The 25,556-nt window shown below is 34.1% G+C and overlaps 1 protein-coding gene across 4 annotated transcripts in view; it reads left to right on the forward strand.

Annotated features, from left to right (window-relative positions):
* The first annotated feature begins 23,566 nt into the window (after window positions 1-23,566).
* Window positions 23,567-25,556, forward strand: part of LOC145255808 (transmembrane protein 160-like) — a 60,448-nt gene continuing 58,458 nt past the window's right edge. The window contains exon 1 of one of the 4 annotated variants that reach the window (XM_080114497.1): window positions 23,567-23,780. The gene's annotated coding sequence lies outside the window, so the exon portion shown is untranslated. Of the gene's footprint in view, window positions 23,943-25,556 lie in introns of all 4 variants that reach the window. The other 3 variants (XM_080114498.1, XM_080114496.1, XM_080114500.1) reach the window with 3 other exon arrangements.

Consider the following 25,556-nt stretch of genomic DNA (forward strand, 5'->3'; position numbering starts at 1 on the left):
TTCAAGTATTTGTCGCTTTACTGAACAAGTGTTCATGGTCAGAGCTGGTATCTCCTTGGATTTTGGTGTACCTTTCAACGACTCTCTTCTAAGCAGCCCTACTAGTCGGTATTTATGGCATGACCAGCCAATCATGTCTTTGTGAGAAGGAATCTGGATGTACATTGTTATTTATTACGTAAATAATCATAAATTTTACAGGATATGAGTTCTCTGAGCTTTAACTGAATTCTGCTTTTTCCTTTCTTAGAAAAAAACGGATATTTTTCCTATTTGGCTAGATTTTATTGACAAAGTATATAAGGACCCTAATTTTTGTTTTAAAAAAATTAATAAAAATATTTTTATTTAAAAAAAAAAAAAAAAAAAAAAATCTAAATTTTGGCTTAGTTTTATTAAAAGATTTTTTTTAAATATATAAATGCATTCTCCATTAAAAAAAAAAAAAAAAAATCGGGCTTGTTTTAAAATTCAATTCATGGAAGTATGAAAAAATCAAAAACCAAATATATAACAAATAAATGTAATCAAAGACAAGCACAGTTGCTTTTCTACCTAGCTGGATTAGCTTTTAGTGTTTTCATTTAATGTAAAATGTTTATTCTGTTTGAAAAACACATTGTGTAAAGCGTTACGTGCGGACAAGTAAAATTAGTTGCGACATCTCTTTACGTCTTTGAAGTTTTGATAAAAACTAAAAAAAGATGTAAAAAGACGTAATGGCCATTTCTTTTTTTTTTTTTCTTGTTCACACGTAGCGCTTTACACAACGTGTTCTTTGACAACTTTTTCGTACCTCTGTGGATTGTAAAACAACCCCCAAAAATCAATCTTGGTTGCAAATAAATAAGATAACTTGTTATTTTTATTTTTAACTAGCGGGAGTACCCGGCATTGCCCGTTTATTTGGAGGTGTGTGTAAAGTAAAGAAAAAGCGAAGTAGTAACCCTGTTTGAATAAATATAAAAAAAATGAAAAAAAACAAACGATAGTAAATTCTGTACAAAATCGGCAAAACCAAAACCAAAAAAAAAAAACAGCGAACAAACGTAAAGAAATCAGAAAAACAAAAAGGAAAAATCAGGGAGAAGAACTAAAACAAAACACCAGCGAAAAGCAAAAAAAAAAAAAAAAAAAAAACTACCTCCATTGATTGTAACCGATTTTGGCAGTGAACTCTCAGCAGAAAAAATATAGGAATCTACGATTATCAAGGAAGTGGAGAGGTAATAGGCCTATAATACGCCTCAGATACTGTGCTGCAGTTTGTGCATATTACATTTGCATGAAATGTCTTGATTTTTAATCCTATTAAGGTCAAAATCAGAGGGGGAAAATGAGTTCATTTTATATATATATATATATATATATATATATAGGGATAAAAATATGAATCTAAAGAATAAAGTTGTGTAAATATATAAAAAAACCGTACTCTTAGTCGCAAAAATCTGCTCTAACATGCAAAGGTGAAGGTCAAACCAGTTTCTACTGAAATCTGTTTTTATTTTTTTTCTTTGTTCGTAGTGAAGTCTGTTGGGATCCTTATTCCATACGTCGTACTTGGGGTGGGGGGTAGAATTGGATCATTTTTGTTTCATCAGAAAATAACTTCCTGTCTTCTTCCATGTCATTCTCTTGCGTCGTTTAGATTTTTGCAGTTAAATGGGCTAGAATTTTGGTTAAAAAAACTCACAATTTTCTTTGTCAACTTCCAGCGTGCGTCTGTCTCTTTGCCAGCAGGTGTTTTATTAAAAAAAACTGACTGCATTTCATTTGCATATGTGTGCGGTGTGATTTTGTGCGATTCCACGAGACCACACCTTATAAAGTCACGGCCACCATCTTTAATTTCTCTCTCTCTCTCTCTCTTGGATCCCACCTGAAGGTAAATCATACAGGCACACAAGGCACACACACGTGGTGCTTGCTTCTTTGACTATTACATTCAACTCCACAATTTTTTTGTATTGTCGTCCACACTATGAGACCCATAATCTCAATTTTAACTTTATTTTTAGTTATTGACTACTCTCATTTTATTTTAAGATTTATTTAAAAACTAGCAGGCCTCTCAGCATTGCCCGGTCGTAAAATACACATAAATATTGTATTTTATTTTAATTAATACAGAAACTGAGACCTGTGCATGCAAGTATTGTTTTTTTTTTTCTTTTTCTAAACAGTTCACTTCTTGATTGAGATTGTCGAACTGACTTCCTCATCTTGGTTGTTATCGTCACAACGTTTCGGCCGTTTTTGCCCTCCGGCCTTCATCAGGTGTTTTGTATCGAACTGGGGAACCGTTTGTTAGGAGTCCTAGTGACATATGGCCGAGTGGTCCTAGATGTTGTATCAAAGTTTACAGTTACCCAAAGGTGCTGAGTTCAATCCTGAACGAAGGCAGTAAAAAGTAACATTCAAAACAGAGAATTAGCAACTATGTCTCAGAGCTTAGCTGGAGTCCGAACACGGTACCCCCGTAATAATAATAAAGGGTTGGGTTCGAGACTCCTAACAAACGGTTCCCCAGTTCGATACAAAACACCTGATGAAGGCCGGAGGGCAAAACGGCCGAAACGTTGTGACGATAACAACCAAGATGAGGAAGTCAGTCCGACAATCTCAATCAATGAAAACACCTCATCTCAAAAAATACAGACAATTACAGTTCACTTCTTGTAAGTAAAAAAAAAAAAAAAATTCGAGCTGAAATCAAAACCAAAACAGTGGGTCAAGTACGTTAACTATTAGGCCAGCTTGACAGGATCTTTAAGAAGTGTTTTCAAACCTACCTACTCTTAACATAAGGAAGCTGCCATGTGAACGATTCGCGCATGCACAGTCGTGAAACAGTTAATAAACAGATAAAAATCCGATGACCCCCCCCCCTCAGTACCAACTTTTCAATGTTAAACCCTTAACAGCTTTTATTTCAGGATCAGAACGGATTAAAAGTTTTCCACATGTCTGAATACCCTATATACCAACTTTCAAGTCTGTACATCAAAAATTCATTAAGTATATAGGATGAGAATTCTCCTCGCACACACACACATATTCTCACTTTTATAGATATACTAGACTAGGTAAACTTTATTTTGAAGTGATCATTAAATTATTAGAAGACAACCAGTTCACATATAGGCCAGTAAATGTTGGCTTTCTATAAATTGTAGTGAGAAAGCCACCCCTTGAACGTTCGACAAGAACATCCAAGAAAGGAAGCGAATTGTCCTTCTCACTTTCCATAGTGAACTTAAGAGCCCCATGCAAGGAAATCACCCTATTCAAAAATATCTTTTGTACCAAAATCACGTAAGGTCGGCCTAATTAATACTTTGGTACATAGAGCCCTCATGATTTGTTCGCCTAACAGATTAGACGCCGAACTCGTTAAGATCAGGGAAATATTCATCAATAATGGTTATCCTGTTGACTGATTGATTGATAACTGTATTTTCAAAAAGGTTGCGGATTTTAAATCCCCTAAAAGTTTTGACCCTTGAAATGCTCGGTTTATTCAAAATTACCGTGGATTGGGGAAAAGAGTAATAGACTTTCCAAACAGATTCGCAGAAGTATTTACGACTGCTTTAATTCTGTGTCCTTACGTTTGGTATATACTACGAGACCTGCTTTTCCGTCTTTTCGCAAGGATAGTTTGCCTTACATCCAAAATAGCAATATTGTATATCAATTTAAATGCCAGTGCGATGCTGGTTATGTTGGGCGAACATCCTTACACCTTTTGACTCGTATAAACCAGCATGTTCCATCAAAGATCAGACAAGGGAGGATGGGGTCTGGTGGTCTCCCTCCTTCTGCAGCCTTGGACTCTGCTATTGGCCAGCATTTGGTTGGCAACCCGTGCTGTGCCGATAGATATAAAATAGAATGGTTCGAGGTGCTACATAGAGCGGACTCCAGAAAACATTTAAAGTTTTTGAAGTCTGTCTCTATTGCGGTGCGTCAACCTTCTTTGTGCCGGCAAAAGGAAAGATCAAACGCATTGTTTCTCTTTGGGGAACTTTGAATTTTTTCTCCCGCTTTTTTTTTTTTTTTTTTTCCGTTTTTTTTTTTTTGTTTTTCCTCCCTCGTTGTGCCAACATTTTAATCGTTTTTAAACGTTATTAAATTTATTTTAGTGTCCCCGTACTTTTGGCACATTTAATAAGTTCCCCATTAGAACTCTTTATTTTCGACACAATATTATTTTGTACGCTATCGATTTTCTCCTGATGAGATGATAGCCGAAAAAGCTCTCGAGAAACTTCCGCTTATTATTTTCAAATATATATACAGGGTGACCCCACAAAAAAAAGAAGCTAAATGGAGGACATCTAGAACATCTGCTATAGAACAGAGAAAAAAAGACCAAAGACCCTAGTGTTTTGATGTGATGTTTTGAATATAATAAACTAGTTATGACCAAAGTTTCATTTCATTCGGGGCCTAATTAGAGTTGGGGCCCGTTTTTTTTAGGTCACCCTGTATATATAGTAATCCACATATAGTACTGTTTTGCTGTATCACAGCTCATCAGTGCGGCTAGACAGGCAACTACCTCAAGCCAGAATTGAAACCCAACCGCAAAAATGACAGTCAAAGCTTCTAACCATTACGCTATACGGCTGCTGCTGTGAAGGTAATGAATTAACGATGTTTTTACATCGTCCAAATGCCTAAGCTCGATTTGTTTACACAAAGAGCATCGCTTAATACGCTAATGGCAGTCTCTATATCACTTCCCAATATGCTCAACCCAAGATAAGGAGCATTATAGTCATCCACGTACAGTACTATTTCGCTGTATCACAGCTCATCAGTGTGGCTTCGTCCTACTGTTTACATCTTAAGTGTTATTTGCACAGTGTTTCTGTTGATATAACCTACAACCTTCTTCAGGTGTATCTTATTGATCTCAGGAATCTCTAACAGAAACTGTTATCTAATACACGCTCTCATTTCGTCAGCCATGACTGGGTAGAAGAGGACTCGTGGTGCAGTGGATAGAGTACTTGGTAAAATCCAGTTGTAAAAGTTACAATCCTGAAAATTGGAAAGTTCAATCCTCAGTGCGGGTGACCCAAAAATACATTTGCGAATTACTTATGATTTTTATCCGGTCAGATGGAACAAGAACATGCTACCCCTATGGATTAAATAAAGGGTCCTATTTGAAATTCCGTGCAGATTCCCGAGTTTCACAAGATAATTTGAACACGGTCAGAGTTTACATCGACCGAAACGTGTTAATAATGCTCAAGATGAGAACAGTAGTCTGAAGTATCGAAATAATATGAATAAAAAATCCTCATCTCAAAAATTCAGAATCATACAAGGCGTCTTAAATAAGTTTTTAGACTTTTTTGTACAGGCATTTAAAATTGTTGTAGACTCTTGAAAATTCAGTATGTTATTGCTATACATCTTATGAGATGACTGACTAGTTTTTATGATTTCAGGTTCAAATGAACAGCTACAGCAGGAATTGGAATACATCCTACTAAAGCCTAATCGCACAGCTGGTGAGTTTCAAAAATGCAATCTGGACGTGAGGATACTTTAGAAAAACGATATGCAATAAAATTGTGTTTTCAACTTGGAAAAACTATTATCCTGAATTCTATTTATATGCAAGATGGTCCAAAAGCAGTCTGAAGCATTCCATACGTTTCTGTGGTATTTTTTTCCACGTTTCAATGCCTCTTTTTTTTATTTATTGTTTTTTTAATTCAGTTTTCACCCCAAACAAGGCACAGTGCCACTTTGAAGTAGAGGGAGTACTATCGGGGACATAAGTTGCAGGGATATTATGAAGGAAGATGAGTAGCAAGATGTCTGTTCACGTTACATTTGAACTTCTGCATGTCAGTACAGTTTGGAAAGCAGAATCCCGGAAGGGAGTTCCAAAGTCTAGCAGTTCTGGAGAAGAAACTATTGGAGTAGAAGGCTTTCTTACACCTAGGGATCTCTACTGTGAAGGGGTGGGATTTAGCTGCTTGTCAGGTTTGTCAGGGGTATTCACCTCGAGGGGGTACAAGTGCTTGTGGTTCGTCAGAGCATTCACCATTAAAGTACTTGTAGAACAGGCAGAGGGATACAACATTTCGTCAATGGGACAGAGGCTGAAGCCTAGTCTTGAAGCAAGTCAGAGAGCTTTTGTGACGTTAGCAGAAGAGAGAAAGATATCCGGTTCCATATATCACCTAGGGTGATCGGAATCCTTTGACAGCAGCCTTCATTATTAATGGTAATAAAGGGTGTCCATTTGCTGTTTTCATATCTCTGTATAAATAATGGGGATAATATGATGAAAGATATTTGTTAAAAGTACTGCAACTTACTAAATCGAAAATGGCGGCAACGTTGGTTCTTCCTGTTTCGTTTGAAACGCTGCGAGATATAGCTGCCCATGAAAGGAATGTTGTTTACATTAAATGGTCCAACAGTTCTGACCCATATATTACGAAATAAATGACCTCCCCTCCTTAATAAAAAAAATAAAAAATAAACAAAACAACAACAACAAATAAACAAAACAACATAACCCAGATATTATGAAAGAAATGATCTCAAAAAAAAAAAAAAAAAATCAGAAGCCAGGTAATACAGACTACATTTATCAGCTATTATACTGCACCCACAATACAAAAAATATTTATATCTACCTATTTTTTTTCCTGTCGAGATACAGGGTGTGAACATTAGTGTGCTGTGCAATGGTTTAGTTATTGTGCCCTGGTGATGTTTGGAGCCAACTCAAGTATAAGTCCTAGTACTGAAAAGTATTATGAGAAAGGGAGATTGGATTCCTGGACCACTATCCTGTCACTTACACCCTTGCATGCCAATGGGCGTGGAAGATGACCACCAGCACCACCACCATTACCAGCACCACCGTCATCATTGGTTTAACGTCCTTTAAATAAATAAAAATACAAATTTTGAAAAAGCACAGAAGTTTAATTTTTGGAAATTTATTTATCGAACATTGGTCAGTTCATCTTCACAACGCGTTTTGTCGATTTCACTCTCTGAACTGCCTTTGGCTTTGATGACGGTCTTAAAAACTTCGTCCCAATATAGCTCACCACTCCCACCCCCATCCCAAGGTTATCCTGGTCTTCAGCTTAATATCTGAAAGACATGGGACGATTCAATCTTTTTCCTGATTCTGATACAATTCCCGATTCTGTTTTAAAATGTCGATTCTGATATAATTACAAATCTCGATTGTAAAATCACCTAATTTTTTTTTGGAGGGGGGGGAGTAACATTTAGTCCTTATCTACTACTAGCCTTGGTGCCCAGCGTTGCCTGGTCGTTTGGAGGTGTGTGTTGAGCAAAAAAAAAAAAAAAAAAAAAAGTGGTAGTAGGCAGGTAGGCTCAAAGCCATACCGTGAAGGAGGAAAAGAACGTGAAAAAAAGAACGTGACGTCTTTGTTGTTGCGCCCATCACCAAACCGGAAGTGGCGAAAGTTTAAATTAAGGCTAGTCAATCGAAAAGAGGGGATGACTTTGGAAAATATCAGTGAAAAAAGTGACCCCTCCCTGTAGAAAAGTGTCCAGTTAAGGGTGAAAAAATTAATGTTTTTAGCCAATTTTTCGATATTTGTCGTCCAAAGGGTCCAGCTTCAGAACGATTCCAATCTCGTGAAAATCAGTCGCCTCTGTCGAAAGTTTTAGGAAGACATACAAACATACATATATACATACATACAAACAGACAGGAGAGATTTATATTATAGACTAGTGGGGGGTATCCGGCGTTGCTCGGGTGTTTGGAGGTGTGTGTGGTCACCCTGGTGTTTGTGCCGGGGTGGGGGTTAAAAAAAAGAAAGTTTTGGTAGGTAAGTATGAAGGATCAAACCCGAACCCTTGAGGCAAAGTTGGAAATTAAAGTGTGAAAAAAAAAAAAGTGCGATGTTAACCCCCACAAAATACTAACAGAAACACGTTTTAATTTATTGAAGTATTTAGAATTGGCAGGTGCCCGTTTTAATGACTTAATGAGGTCAACTTTGGCTGCGGGGCAGTATTTTATTTACTGCGGGAATGCTTTTTTTATTTTTTTTTTGTTTCCCCAAGATGTTGGGGGGGGGGGGAGAAACCAGCTCCCCATAACAAGCGGATTGCCCAAATTGAATAGCAATTGTCTGATATAAGGAGAAACTCCACATTGATCAAAGCTGATTGCTTTTGGACGTTCCCGAAGCTCCGTTTCACTTTTATTATTATACGAAAAAGCTTAATGCACATGCGACGATCGAAAATTGTTGAATATTTATCTTTTCAAAGTCAGGCAAATTAAATAGACAGGCGACCTCGGTTGTAAACTCATAGATATTATCATTTAGATGTGATATAAAAAGTTTTAAGAAGAAGTGAGTCGACCGATCGCTTCTCGGAAAGAAGCCTTTCTCGGACATAGTAGGTATGTAGGAGGAGGGGAACCTGTTTTAATATTATAAAAAAAACATAATGTTAAAAAAAATTGGAAAAACAAAAACAAAGCAAAAAGGAAAAAAAAGGTGTAAAAGAGGAAAAAAGTTTAGGTGGGAAACTAGGCTCAAACCCGAAGCATCGAGGCTCAGGCAGAAAAAAAAAATCTGACATGTTACCCCTACGCCAAAGAGATATACAATTGAGAAGGGATAAAATTAAACCTTTAAAAACACTTGCAGGTAGTTTAAACTAACGCCAATGGTTTCTAGCTCAAATATGACGTCATTGTCATAGTAGCAGGAGAAGAGAATATGAAGGAACGATTTTTTTCAACACCCCTCCCTGTACAAAACTGATGATTTTAGAGTGAAGGAATTAATGTTTTTGGCCAATTTTTTTATTTTTGTCGGGCGAAGGTTCGAGCTTTAAAATGATACCTATGTGGCGAAAATCCGTGGCCCGTGTCGAAAGTTTTTGCGAGGCACACACACACACACACACACACACACAAACACACACACACACAAACATTTTTGCTTTTATATATATAGATTTAATGCATATATAATTTTCTTTTTAGTTTGACAAACTTTGAAATGTTTTCCCTTTATCTGTTGTTTCCAAGATTTCGATAAACTCATTGTGAGATTTTTTTATGCGCCATTATTTTCTTGTGCCATTTTTTCTATTTATCCACTCATACTCGCACCATTTTTACCTGCCATTTTTTGATTTATCGACTCATACTCGCACCATTTTTGCCTATGCCATTTTTTTCTATTTATCCACTAATACTCGCACATTTTTACCTGTGTCATTTTTTTTATTTATGCACTCATACTTGCACAATTTTTATCTGTGCCATTTTTTTATTTATCCACTCATACACGTACTATTTTTAGCTGTGCCATTTTTATTTATCCACTCATACTCGCACCATTTTTACCTGTGCCATTTTTTCTATTTATCCACTCATACTCGCACATTTTTACCTGTGTCATTTTTTTATTTATCCACTCATACACGTACCATTTTTACCTGTGCCATTTTTATTTATCCACTCATACTCGCACCATTTTTACCTGTGCCATTTTTTCTATTTATCCACTCATACTACCACCATTTTTACCTGTGCCATTTTTTCTATTTATCCACTCATACACGTACTATTTTTACCTGTGTCATTTTTTTATTTATCCACTCATACTCGCACCATTTTTACCTGTGTCATTTCTTTATTTATCCACACGTACCATTTTTACCTGTGCCATTTTTATTAAACAACTCATACTCGCACCATTTTTACCTGTGTCATTTTTTTATTTATCCACTCATACATGTACCATTTTTACCTGTGCCATTTTTATTTATCCACTCATACTCGCACCATTTTTACCTGTGCCATTTTTTCTATTTATCCACTCATGCTCGCACCATTTTTACCTGTGTCATTTTTTTTATTTATCCACTCATACATGTACCATTTTTACCTGTGCCATTTTTATTTATCCACTCATACATGTACCATTTTTACCTGTGTCATTTTTTCTATTTATCCACTCATACACGTACCATTTTTACCTGTGCCATTTTTATTTATCAACTCATACATGTACCATTTTTACCTGTGCCATTTTTATTTATCCACTCATACATGTACCATTTTTACCTGTGCCATTTTTTCTATTTATCCACTCATACTCGCACCATTTTTACCTGTGTCATTTCTTTATTTATCCACTCATACACGTACCATTTTTACCCATGCCATTTTTGTTTATCCACTCATACTCGCACCATTTTTACCTGTGTCATTTTTTCTATTTATTCACTCATACTCGCACCATTTTTACCTGTGTCATTTTTTTATTTATCCACTCATACATGTACCATTTTTACCTGTGCCATTTTTATTTATCCACTCATATATGTACCATTTTTACCTGTGCCATTTTTTCTATTTATGCACTCATACTCACCATTTTTACCTGTGCCATTTTTTTCTATTTATCCACTCATACATGTACCATTTTTACCTGTGCCATTTTTATTTATCCACTCATACTCACACCATTTTTACCTGTGGTATTTTTTCTATTTATGCACTCATACTCGCACCATTTTTACCTGTGCCATTTTTTCTATTTATCCACTCATACACCATTTTTACCTGTGTCATTTTTTTATTTATCCACTCATACTCGCACCATTTTTACCTGTGTCATTTCTTTATTTATCCACTCATACACGTACCATTTTTACCTGTGCCATTTTTTCTATTTATTCACTCATACTCGCACCATTTTTAGCTGTGTCATTTTTTTATTTATCCACTCATACATGTACCATTTTTACCTGTGCCATTTTTATTTATCCACTCATACATGTACCATTTTTACCTGTGCCATTTTTTCTATTTATGCACTCATACTCACACCATTTTTACCTGTGCCATTTTTTTTATTTATCCACTCATACTCGCACCATTTTTACCTGTGTCATTTTTTTAATATCCACTCATACATGTACCATTTTTACCTGTGCCATTTTTTTAATATCCACAATATAATGTATTATATTATATAATTTCAAACTGGTAATACAAATATTTAGATTTAATAGATTCTGAAGAAGCTCTCGCCACGACCCAAAAAGAGGGAAACACTAGAAATCTTCCGTTAAAGACAGAGGAGGTTCCTCCAAAGCCTGGAGGGCTTCACAAAAGTGGATAGTAGAGAGGTGTTGAACCTCAGCAACTTTCCAGAAGCCCCAGGAATCATTACATTCATCAGAGTGAATAGGGGAGAGAGAGTAAAAGCACTATGGCGGATGCTGGATGCGTGAAAAAAAAGCTTTCCCAGATTTAAAATTAGTGGACAGGGAGCACCCATCTTTAAGCAACATAACCGTGAAATACGAAGGGAGAGTCCGCTTTACGTACATCCCTCCTTTTTTAGAGCACTTAAGCTAACCTTTCCCCTCGATGGGGGAAGCTTATCATGAGATGGATGGGTTACATCCGACCTGCCCACAGGTAGTCTCAGCCAGGCCTTTGACGTCCTAACACCTGAAGATTTCAGACCCGTCGTCGATGAATATTACTAGATTGGGAATTATGAACTTAAACCTAGCTAGTTTAAAAACGAGGGGCATGAGATCCCGAAGCAAGACTGCTCACGTGCTGAAGGATTTCGTGGCCCTTGAGGTAGATGTAGCTGGTTTGCAGGGAACCCACTTTGTTTCTTATGGGGATTGTGATGTGCTGTGCTGGCGAACGACTTTGACATGTACTCAGCATATGGCAATCTTTGTAGTTGTGGGGTTTCTGTGTTAGTGAGTCGCACCCTGTCTGCGACGGTTACCTTAGTCCATGCAAACGCTCATAGAAGGCTAGTCGTGGTTACTGTTGCCATTAAAAGCGGTAAGTTCTGGATAATGGCAGTTTATGCGCCCAATATCGCTGGCAAAAGGGTTTCCTTTTTTCGGCGTGTGGAAGAGTTTCTCTTGAGTCTGGAGTGGGTAGTATTAATGAAGGACTAGAATGCCACCACGAAATTTGGCCCCAAAATGTCGAGTGGTTCTAAAATGGGTGATCGATTTACTAGAACGTTGCATTAGAAACTGAACACCCCCTACAAATATTTAAATGTTTTTTGTTTGCATTTTTTGCATGGTAGATTTAGGTTCTTTCGATAATAATCCATTAAAAAATTGAAAAAACACGAAAATAAAAGAATACAGGGGGTACCAATGTAGACCAATTTTTCACGAAAAACACCCGTCTAGCTGAAACAACTGTCAAAAATTTTCCCCACTCTTTATCTGTGCCTAAATCAAAACGTAGACACCACAAACAAAGCTTCTTTCCTAGAAGGGCACACCTGTGGAACTCTCTTCCGTTTGCCTGTTTCCCACCTGACTACAACTTGGATGTCTTCAAGTCCAACATGAACAAATTCATGATAAACCGCCCCCTTAAGTAAGACAATTTATCAAATCTCCATTACTAATGATTACTACGGTATTATCCCATTGATTACTGTAATCCTTATCCTCGAGTGGTTTGATAAGTCGTGACTCCCATGTCCCCCCTCCCCCCCCCAAAAAAAAAACCCTTAATTTTTTTATGGTTTCTTATTGGATGATTGGTTTCATTCAACTATTATGCTTAGCTTTATTTATAGATATTTTCTGCATTTTGCATAATTGTGTAGCGTTTAGGGTGAAAAAGTTTTAACACACACACACACACACACACACACACACACACACACACACACACACACACACACACACACACACATACATACACACACACACACACACACACACACATACATATAAATAATAGTAAGAACAAAGCTATAAAATAGAAGTTTACAATTACTTTTTTATTATTCGATAGAATACTCCAAAACTGGCGTGTTAGGTAATCCTTAATCCACTGCGTTTCAAAGAATGCTAATTTTCTCTCATCAGAGGAAAACTTAGCAAAATAGTCAGATAGGAATGCCAGGTATTAGCATTTTTACACATTTGCTGATTGCTGTATGAGATGAAACTAAAGATTTTATGAGTTTTAGTCATAAAATATAAAAAATATAAGAATCTAAATATGGAAACAATTCATGCGAAAAGTTCTTTCAGAAATATTTTGAAGAAAAAGTCAATGAGATTTATATAACCAATTGGTACATATGCATATATATAAGAGCACGCATGTACATATATAGATCCGTAGGTATATATATTTGATTCAGAGTTCAACATTGAGACAAAAAAACAACCACCCGTATATAAAGAAAAGTCCACAATAATTGAGATTATTAGTATATATATATATATACAATTTTTTTTTTTTACTATAATAATTATTAAATGCCTACAGACACTAGTGTTTCATCCTTTCGGGAATCTTCAGTGCAGGGTGTCACGATTAATACCAGTCGAACGATTCAAACCCCGCATCACGAGACATCTCTGGCTCGGTTTAGCGAAGACCTAATCCATTCGGCTACCATTAACTGCGTGAAATAACGTCGAATTTAAACATTTTAATTTATCGTCAGTCAGAGAGTGATCTAATCGTTATACAATGATCTATGCATAAGAGCTAAGTTGACCGACTTTTAATTCAACTGAAAGTGCTCAACGATAAGAAACGAATTTCTTAAAGGGGCTGTCATAATATATATATATATATATATATATATATATATATATATATATATAATAACCTTATCTGTATGTATGCAGACCGGTCTCTACCAAACTCCTCTCTCAATTTTTGGTCTACAAACTTGAAACTTGATATATAAGGGATTTGGACCTGTGAAACAAATTCGATTTCGTTTTAGTCTGTAAAACTAGCTGTTAAAATGGTCAAAATTGAAAAAAAAAATGAACTTGGTTGGTGTAAGTCGACTAAACATGTTGCTTCTACACGTGAACAAATATACATTTATACGTTAAAGTCTGTTAAATTTTAACTATTTCTTATACATCTGACCATAACTCAAATTACTAAGACTTGAGCGTTAAATGTTTTATTTTCGATTCTAACTGATAGCACTCAAGTCATTTTTTTAAAAACTTTTGAAATCATTACTTTTTTTTTTACATGGAGTTCACCACTTATCAAGGCCCAATGGCCACTCAGGGATAAGGGTTATTGTGTGTACAGTAATCAAAGGGATAGTGTAGCAATAGCATTGGAGAATTGGTAAGGTGTCATTACTTAGGGGGGAGGGCGGTTCATCAGGAATTTGTTTGTGTTGGACTTGAAGACATCCAGGTTGAAGTCGGGAGGGAAACAGGCAAGCGGAACAGAGTTCCACAGGCGTGCAGTTCTTAGAAAGAAGCTTTGTTCATGGTATCTACGTTTTGATTTAGGCACAGATAGGGAGTGGGGAAAATTATTGACGGTGGTTTCAGCCAGTCGGGTGTTTTTTGAGAAAGATTGGCGAGGGGGGACCAGAGAATGGAGCTCAGACGAGCACCTGCCATGGAAATAACGATAGAACAATGACAGGCTTGCTACGTCTCTTCTGTGGGAAAGAGGTTGCAGGGTAGAGAAAAGGGCATCCCCCACCAAGCCACGGAGTCTATTTTGTACTCTGTCAAGGCAGGATAGGCTGCTTTTAAGCAAACCCCGCCCAGATGTGGCAGCAGTACTCCATCTTTGGACGTACTTGGCTCTTATATAGATAGAGAATTGCATCATTAGTGAGATATCTTCTGGAGCGGTAGAAGGATCCCACCATTTTCCCAGCGACCTTGGCCACAGACTTGATGTACGTGTTCCATTTAAGATCAGGTGTAAAGGTCAAACTCAGGAGCTTATCAAAGCCTGGGGCTTCCCTTAGACGAGAGCCATCCATTTCAATTGATGCCAGCTGGGGATCAGAGCGTTTATGATTTAGAGATAGGATCTTGGTCTTAGATTCATTAAAAGTAACCAGCCACCTCTTTCCCCACTGTACCACGCGCTCAAGATCAGAGGAGAGAGAATCAGAGAGAACATCATTTACGGCCTTTGATGTGTTGCCATAGATGGTCGTGTCATCAGCATAGATGTCAAAATCAATAGAGAATTAACTCTATAATGATAAATATGAAATCTGCATAAATTAAAATAGCATATTTAAACACAATCAAGTCGAGGTGGGTGGGGGGAGTACTACTACATATTAGGTACAATTGTTAAAGATGGTGCTTGCGTGTTTATTTATTTATTTATTTAATCGTTTACTTTTACTTTGTTTTCCTTTTACTGTTTCATGTTACTTTTACTACTAAGGGTATTATTTATATGTGTGTGGGTGTGTATGCTCTTACGTACAGTTCACTGTTAGATGTGTGTGTGTGTGTGTGTGTGTGTGTTCTTATCTTAGACAGTTTCTTGCCTTGAAAGTCTTCGAGACGTGTATGTGCAATGTATAATGCGTACATACCTGGTTGCCTTGGCCAGCGGAGGATATTCTTCTTGGTCGCTGCTGGTCTCCATCTCGTTGGCGAGTGGTCACTGCAGACAGATTCATTAATCACAACAAGATGGACTGAAGCTTCAATCTTTTATTCAAAGCAAGCCTATATCTCGGACCCTGGTTGCTGGGGAAAGACCCGAAATCTCCCGTCTGGTTTCTCTGCTGCTCAAAACCACTCTCTCCATGTGGTCGTCAACCGGAAGCCTATGACCACAATTCCCGTGTAACCTCTTAATTTCCGGTACATTCTATCTAGGTCGTTCAAGGTTGATGCCTGTCAAACCTAACCTTTTCTGACCCCGCTAAATCACTGATGGGAAACAAAATATGCTTACATAACTTTCTATTTCTAAAACTACCTATAAAGCATTTAAGCTGGGATTCCCAATACTACACAATATAATCTATTATATAAATCTCACCTGTCTGTTTCGGATGAGAAATAGTGAAAAATTGGCCAAAAACATTAATTCCTTTACCCTAAAGTGGGCAGTTTTCTACAAGGAGGGTCAGTTTTTTTTGCAAGTCATTCAAACCTCGCGTCAATGACGTAGCATAAAAAACGTTATTTCAACGGCGCCTGATGTCATAATCGCAGTAGGCGCATCGATAAGCCCGTTTCTTTGTTGTTGTTTTTTTTTTACCTCTTTTTCCTCTGCTGCATTACGGGTTCAAGCCTGCTTACTACTTCTAATTTTTTTTTGTGCTCGCATTTTTTTTTTTTTTTTTGTTTTTTTGATCAAGCAACATTCTTATACACATCTCCACTTTCTTTTCCGCCTTTGCGTCACGGGTTCGAACCTGCCTGCCTACTACAACTTTTGATTTTTTTGCTCAACACATATCTACAAACACTCGGGCAAGGATCGGCTCTATGGTAATAAATATGAAATCTATGATAATAAATACGAAATCTCTGATAATAAATATGAAATCTATGATAATAAATACGAAATCTATGAAAATAAATATGACATCTATGATAATAAATATGACATCTATGATAATAAATACGAAATCTCTGATAATAAATATGAAATCTATGATAATAAATATGAAATCTATGATAATAAATACGAAATCTCTGATAATAAATACGAAATCTCTGATAATAAATATGAAATCTATGATAATAAATACGAAATCTATGAAAATAAATATGACATCTATGATAATAAATATGACATCTATGATAATAAATACGAAATCTCTGATAATAAATACGAAATCTCTGATAATAAATATGAAATCTATGATAATAAATATGAAATCTATGATAATAAATACGAAATATCTGATAATAAATACGAAATCTCTGATAATAAATAACGAATCTATGATAATAAATACGAAATCTCTGATAATAAATATGAAATCTATGATAATAAATACGAAATCTCTGATAATAAATACGAAATCTCTGATAATAAATATGAAATCTATGATAATAAATACGAAATCTCTGATAATAAATACGAAATCTCTGATAATACATATGAAATCTATGATAATAAATACGAAATCTATGATAATAAATATGAAATCTATGATAATAAATACGAAATCTCTGATAATAAATACGAAATCTCTGATAATAAATATGAAATCTATGATAATAAATATGAAATCTATGATAATAAATATGAAATCTATGATAAATACGAAATCTCTGATAATAAATACGAAATCTATGATAATAAATATGAAATCTATGATAATAAATACGAAATCTATGATAATAAATACGAAATCTCTGATAATAAATATGACATCTATGGTAATAAATATGAAATCTATGATAATAAATATGAAATCTATGATAATAAATACGAAATCTCTGATAATAAATACGAAATCTCTGATAATAAATATGAAATCTATGATAATAAATACGAAATCTATGATAATAAATACAAAATCTCTGATAATAAATACGAAATCTCTGATAATAAATATGACATCTATGATAATAAATATGACATCTATGATAATAAATACGAAATCTCTGATAATAAATACGAAATCTATGATAATAAATACGAAATCTATGATAATAAATACGAAATCTATGATAATAAATACGAAATCTCTGATAATAAATATGAAATCTATGATAATAAATACGAAATCTATGAAAATAAATATGACATCTATGATAATAAATACGAAATCTATGATAATAAATATGACATCTATGATAATAAATACGAAATCTATGATAATAAATATGACATCTATGATAATAAATACGAAATCTCTGATAATAAATATGAAATCTCTGATAATAAATATGAAATCTATGATAATAAATACGAAATCTATGAAAATAAATACGAAATCTCTGATAATAAATATGACATCTATGGTAATAAATATGAAATCTATGATAATAAATACGAAATCTCTGATAATAAATATTACATCTATGGTAATAAATATGAAATCTCTGATAATAAATATGAAATCTATGATAATAAATATGAAATCTATGATAATAAATATGAAATCTATGATAATAAATATGAAATCTCTGATAATAAATACGAAATCTCTGATAATAAATATGAAGTCTATGATAATAAATACGAAATCTCTGATAATAAATATGACATCTATGATAATAAATACGAAATCTCTGATAATAAATACGAAATCTCTGATAATAAATATGAAATCTATGATAATAAATACGAAATCTCTGATAATAAATATGACATCTATGGTAATAAATATTAAATCTATTATAATAAATACGAAATCTCTGATAATAAATATGACATCTATGGTAATAAATATGAAATCTATGATAATAAATACGAAATCTATGATAATAAATACGAAATCTCTGATAATAAATACGAAATCTCTGATAATAAATATGACATCTATGATAATAAATATGACATCTATGATAATAAATACGAAATCTCTGATAATAAATACGAAATCTCTAATAATAAATATGAAATCTCTGATAATAAATACGAAATCTATGAAAATAAATATGAAATCTCTGACAATAAATACGAAATCTATGATAATAAATATGACATCTATGATAATAAATACGAAATCTCTGATAATAAATATGAAATCTCTGATAATAAATATGAAATCTATGATAATAAATACGAAATCTATGAAAATAAATATGACATCTATGATAATAAATATGACATCTATGATAATAAATACGAAATCTCTGATAATAAATATGAAATCTATGATAATAAATACGAAATCTATGATAATAAATATGACATCTATGATAATAAATACGAAATCTCTGATAATAAATACGAAATCTCTGATAATAAATACGAAATCTATGATAATAAATATGACATCTATGATAATAAATACGAAATCTCTGATAATAAATATGAAATCTATGATAATAAATATGACATCTATGATAATAAATACGAAATCTCTACATCAAATGATCTCCCAAAACACATACTTAAATCATTCGTTGGCGTCTATGCTGATGTCACGACCATCTATGACAACACATCAAAGGCCATAAATGACAAAGTTCTCTCTGATTCTCTCTTCTCTTATCTTGAGCGCATGATACAGTGGGGAAAGAGGTGGCTGGTTACTTTTAATGCATCTAAAACCGAGCTCCTGTCTTTACATCATCAACGCTCTGATCCCAATCTGGCATCAATTGAAATGGATGGCTCTCGTCTAAGGGAGGCTTCATGTTTTGATAAGCTTCTGGGATTGACCTTTACTCTTGAACTGAAATGGAACACGTACATCAAGTCTGTTGCCAAGGTCGCTGGAAATAAGGTAGGTTCTTTCTACCACTCCAGAAGATATCTCACTGCTGATGCAATTCTCTATCTACATAAAAGCCAAGTACGTCCAAGGATGGAGTACTGCTGCCACATCTGGGCAGGAGCTGCTAAAAACAGCCTATCCTGCCTTGACAGAGTACAAAATAGACTTTGTAGCTCAGTGGAGGATACCCTTTTCTCTTCTCTGCAACCTCTCTCTCACAGAAGAAACGTTGCGAGCCTGTCTTTGTTTTATCGTTATTTCCATGACAAGTGCTCGTCTGAGCTCCAATCTCTGATCCCTTCCTCACAAAAAAAAAAAAGAATTTATCAAAACATCATATTTAAGCATATTTTACGACCGGGCAATGTCAGGCGGCCTGTTAACATATATAGAAAAGTGACCTTGTCTGTCCATGTGATGAACGGTTTCTATCAAACTCCTCTGATATTTTTTGGTCTATAGACATGAAACTTGATATACATATAAGGTATTGGGACCTGTGGAATTAAGTCGATTTGGTTTCTAGATGGTAAAAATAGGGATCAAAATTTAAAAAATTTAGCACTTGATTGGCGTAAGTCAACTTAAAGTGTTTTTGTATACATGTGTGATTAATTCTCTATTAGTTTTTTTCGGTTTTCTTATAGGATGATCATCTTTAGTCAACTATTACGTGTAACTATATTCATGCAGATATTCTACATGATTTATACATGTAAACAACCTTATTTTTGCAGCTTTTGCATATTGATTTAGGTCAGACGTTGGTAGGTGAAACTGGAGAACTATGTTTTAATTTCGCTTATAGCTGATGGCACCTAAGTTATATAATTTTTTTAAACTTCTGAAATCATTACTATATATTGGGAACAATATAATAATGATAGAGAATTGACTCTATGATAGCAAGTATGAAATCTATATAAATTAAAATATCATATTTAAGCATATTTTACGACCGGGCCTTGTTGAGTGACTACTACTATATATTAGGTACAATATAATAATCAATAGAAAATTCGCTTTATAATAATAAATACGAAATCTGTATATATTAAACTATCAATTTAAGCATATTTTACGACCAGGTAACGCCGGCGACTTGCTAATAGTTAAAAAAAAAAGCAAAGCAAATTTCAAGTAAATATACTACTGGGAAGTGCCGGATTGGGACAGCTAGTATACCTATAAAGTCTACATATTTGTGAATGAGTTAGTGTAAAGTTTATGTAACAACAGAGAAAGAGTAGAAGAATTAAAATGAACTAAAGGAGTGTAAGTTTGAAGGAAAAAAGGCTTGGCATGCTAATATCATCTTGCAGGGATAAGAAAATTGGCTTCATATTTCATATTTCACCTACCTGCTGCGTTTGCTGACATTTTATTTTATTTATTTATTTATTTATTTTTTATAGCAAACATCAATCAGGTACACATTGAAAAAGAAGTAGAAGACATAGAAAAAGATGGGGAATAAAAAAAGAAGAAATAAAATAAATAGAATGAAAGCGAAGAAGAATGAGAAAAAGAAAAAAGTTTAGGAAAATTATCCACATTGGTAGGCATCCGTCCAGGTAGCTGCATGCATGGCAGATCTTAATCCCTACCTTTAAGAAAGTATGATAAGGATCAACAGCAGCAGCAGCTGGAAGGTGATGATGGCTAAGTGGGTAACGACACAGATTGACAATCTGGATGTGCCAAGTTCGAATCCAGGTTGTTCCATAGATAAACTTTCACTTAGGGATGTTGGCCATTTTCAGAGAAAAAGAATTTTAAAAAGAAGGAGGTATGAAAAGAGAAATAAGTTGAGAAATAAAGAAAAGGAGATGGAAGGACAGAAAATAAAATAAAGAAGAACAGTTTGAAAAAGGATGTTGAGAAGTAAAAGAAATAGAAGGAGAGAGAAAAGGAAGTTGAAGAAAGAGATAGTAAAAGGAGATAGAAGAAGAAAAAATAAGTAGAGGGAGAAGAAAAAATATAAGTAGAGGAAGAAATAGATGAGAAGGAAGAAGAAATAGAAAAAGATAAAAGTAGAAGGAAATGAACGAAAATAATGAAGATGTAGCAGTAAATGCAATGAATATGGGTTCTTCCTCCTTCCAAGAATATGATTGGCTATCTATATTCCTATAAATTTTTTTTTTGTGTATTGATATTCATATTAAAAATCCTTTTTTCTATTAGTATTTATTTGCTTCCCCACGAAAGCAAAATGTGACACAAGGTCGTTTTTAATATGGGGTTAAACCAGCTCCCCAAAAAATGGCAAAAGGGGCACTCTGGTTGGGACCAAAAATGATAATTGTCCCAGTATAGAGAGCTTCCCCTCCATTGACCGGGACAAATTACCTTAAGTGACGTATCTGCAGAACAGATACTACACTTTGATCCAGACCTGAAGGCCAAGAACAACAGGGTATTTATTTGCTCCCCCACCGAGCAAATTAGGCGCAAGGCCAATTTTTAATGTGAGGAGTGAAGGGGAAATGGGGACCAACTCCCCGGGGAGTAGGGGAGCTGGATAGTGACAATTGGTATGAAGAGTTGCCCCTACATTGACCTAGGTCTTATATGTGGGGTTGGTTTTTATTTGCTCCCCCACCAAGCAAATTAGGCACAAGGCTGATTTTTAATGTGAGGAGTGAAGGGGAAATGGGGACCAATTCCCCGGGTAGTAGGGGAGCTGGATAGTGACAATTGATATGAAGGGTTTCCCCTACATTGACCAAGGTCTTATATGTGGGGTTGTCCCCACGTATGGTCTTTGCTTGCAGTATCTGCCGGAACAGATACTACACTTTTATCCCGGCCCGAAGGCCAAGAACAACAGAAAAAGGCTAGGTATTTATTTGCTCCCCCACCGAGCAAATTAGGCACAAGGCCGATTTTTAATGTGAGGAGTGAAGGGGAACCACTCCCCGGGGAGTGACAATTGGTATGAAGGGTTTTCCCTACATTGACCAAGGTCTTATATGTGAGGTTTCCCCCACATATGGTCTTTGCTTGCAGTATCTGCCGGAACAGATACTACACCCGAAGGCCAAGAACAACAGAAAAAAAGGCAAGCCTCTTTTCTATTTTTTCAAAAAGTAATTACAATTTTGTTATATATGGGTTGTGGAATTGCATTCACTAGCAAAAAATCTAGCTAATTTGCATATTCTTTTAAACATTCACTTTAATTCCCTATTAGTTGCTTCGGTTTTTTAATGGGATAATCATCTTTAGTTAACTATTACGTGTAATTATATTCATGCAAGTATTCTACATGATTTATACTTGCGTAATATTTGTTATAACTTTTTCTATATATATTTATGTATGCGTATATATATATATAAACAAATATATATATATATATATATATATATATATACATATATATATATATATATATATATATATTTGTTTAAAAAAAATTGCCTACCAAACTCTTTTGTAAGTTTTTGGTCTACAGACATGAAACTTAACACATAAGGTATTTGAATCCATGCAAAACTTTATATTTGGGTTTTAGCCTGGAAAAATCAGTGCAAAAGTGTGAAAATTAAAAAAAATGAAATTTTCCAGATAAAGATCGAACGGCATTACAAATATGCATGTGTAACGTAATAGCTATTGGTTCATGTTTTAATTTTTAGCCTTGCAGCAAACATGTCTTCATAGCTCAGGCATTAATGTCAAAGAAAAAATTAAATCATAAGCTAAACATTTTGGTTTCAATTCTCAATGGTGGCACACGAGTCATTTCTTTTTTTTTTTAAACTTTTTAAATCATTATTATATATTGGGTCCAATATAATATAATAATAAATATGAAATCTGCATTAATCAAAATATAATATTTGAGCGTATTTTACGACCAGGCAATATCGGGAGGCCTGCTAGTATATATATATATATATATATATATATATATATATATATATATATATATGCCTGTCTAGCCGCACTGATGCGCGGTGAAACAGCGAAACATTACTCTATGTGGATGACTATATATATATATATATATATATATATATATAAACATATATGTATATAAATATATATACATACACATATATGTATATATATATATATATCCACACACACACACACACACACACACACACACACACACACATATATATATATATATATATATATATATATATACTTGTAAGTTTTAGACAAGTAAAGCAGAGGGATTTGTTACCTTTGTAAGAGCATATTATATTCATTTTATGTAATACTATACTATATAATCCGATTTTCACTATCGTGTGTGTGTGTGTATGTGTGTGTGTGTGTGTGTGTGTGTGTGTGTGTGTGTGTGTGTGAAAAATTCATATGTCATAATTATTAGGGCGCGACTACTGATCGAATCGTGAGACGTGGGAAGGCTGTGCAGGCAGTTGAGCTCTGCCTGTAATCCAATACAGACAAATTTAGATAAGATAAAATTAACTTTCAGTTTTTCTTCGTGAAGCCTGTGTGTATTTTCAGGGGAGATAACTCTGTTTGCCCTTTTCTAAAACAAGGAAGTTTCGACCTGCGGACCTTCGATAAGTAAGTAAGTAAAAAAAAAACAAACAAACAAAAACAAAAGAAAACAAATGCGTATTTATTGTATTTATCTATCGTTCAGAATGACAATCTACGCCATCCCTAGACCAAAGGGTCTGTAAAGGTTTAATTTCATTCACAGGAATCTACATGTATAGTTAAAATGTAAGTAAACGTTAAACGTAGTTACTACATTCGCTCTAGGACACGCATGTAATAATATATATTTTTTTCAAATCGTTTATCATGTTTTGCGGTTTTTAACATTAAATTGCTTACATATCATTTTTGAGTGTTCATACAGAATACGAATCGTGCTATTTTTTTTTTTTTTTCTTAATTTTTAAATAGGGGTTTCAAGTTAAATTAATTTTTTACGGTATGTTTTGTTTATTAATTTGTTAGCTGAAAGTACAGAATATTTACAAAACGCCTTACCTTGTTAAGGATAGGTTTCTAAATAATAACGTTATTAACCACGTTCAGAATTCAACCCAATTAAAAATAAAATGCAGAAAAATCTTTATGAATTTAAATGACCTGTCATGTAACGAAAATGTCATATTCCTAAAATCACGTAAATTGATCAATTATATTTTAATTAAGAAAATCAAAATTTATGATGAAGCCAGATCGGTGTGACTGGATCCGACATATTCAATAAAGAGACAATTCAAGTGGAACTGAGTGGAACTCCCGAGATTTTAAAATCGGCCCTATAATGGCTACTATTAATCGCTATTAGCCATAAAAAATTATATGTATATATGAAGGATCTACTTGATCAATTTACGTGACTTTTGGAATATGATATTTTCGTTCCATGACAGGTACGTACAGACAGCACCAAGTGCACCACTACTACTGCACCACCACAGAGCACTGGTGGCGTGGCCATCTTGGTACATAACATAACAAATGACATTGCTTAATATCCGTAAAACTACTTATTTGCGGAAATTTAGATGCGATATTCGTTTTCAGCATACCCGAAAACTTACAAATGGCTTCATTTTAATATTAAGGAAACTAGGTAAAAAAAAGTACTGGTTTTTCTTCTTCTTCTTCTTCTTCTTCTTCTTCTTCTTCTTCTTCTTCTTCTTCTTCTTCTTCTTCTTCTTCTTCATTATTATTATTATTATTATTATTATTATTATTATCATTATTATTATCATTATCATTATTATTATTATTATTATTATTATCATTATTATTATTATTATCATTATTATTATCATTATTATTATTATTATTATTATTATTATTATTATTATTATTATTATTATTTATTTATTTATTTATTTTTAATTAGGCTGAATTCACACAACTGAAATATATCACCTTGTTTGATTACTTTTTTATCAAAAATTTAGAGACAATTAATTGTTTGTCTTAATTCCTATTTCAAGTTCTAAATAAAATTGTAATTTTCTTGATAAAGTGAAAAACAAAAAACAAACAAAAACTAACAACACACAACCAACCATTATTTCAATGTTTTAATCGCTGACTGCCGTTTCAAAAGAGAATGGTCTTTTTTTTACTAAAAGTTTTTTTTTTTTTTTTTTGCATAAAACATTTTATTGTATATAAAAAAAAAAAAAACACCTTTTGGCACAGAAAGTAAATTTTGAACATTCTTTTGACACGAAAACAAGTTTAAATGGGAAATTAGAGTTTAAAACATACTAGTGGATACTGGATAACAATAAACAAATTATCGAGGAAAAATAGTCCAAGTACGACAACATTTTTTATGCCCGACACTAATCACAAGCA

Source organism: Euprymna scolopes, chromosome 31, assembly GCF_053919585.1.
Source record: "Euprymna scolopes isolate OS-2025 chromosome 31, ASM5391958v1, whole genome shotgun sequence".
In the NCBI taxonomy this organism is placed as follows: Eukaryota; Metazoa; Mollusca; class Cephalopoda; order Sepiida; family Sepiolidae; genus Euprymna; species Euprymna scolopes.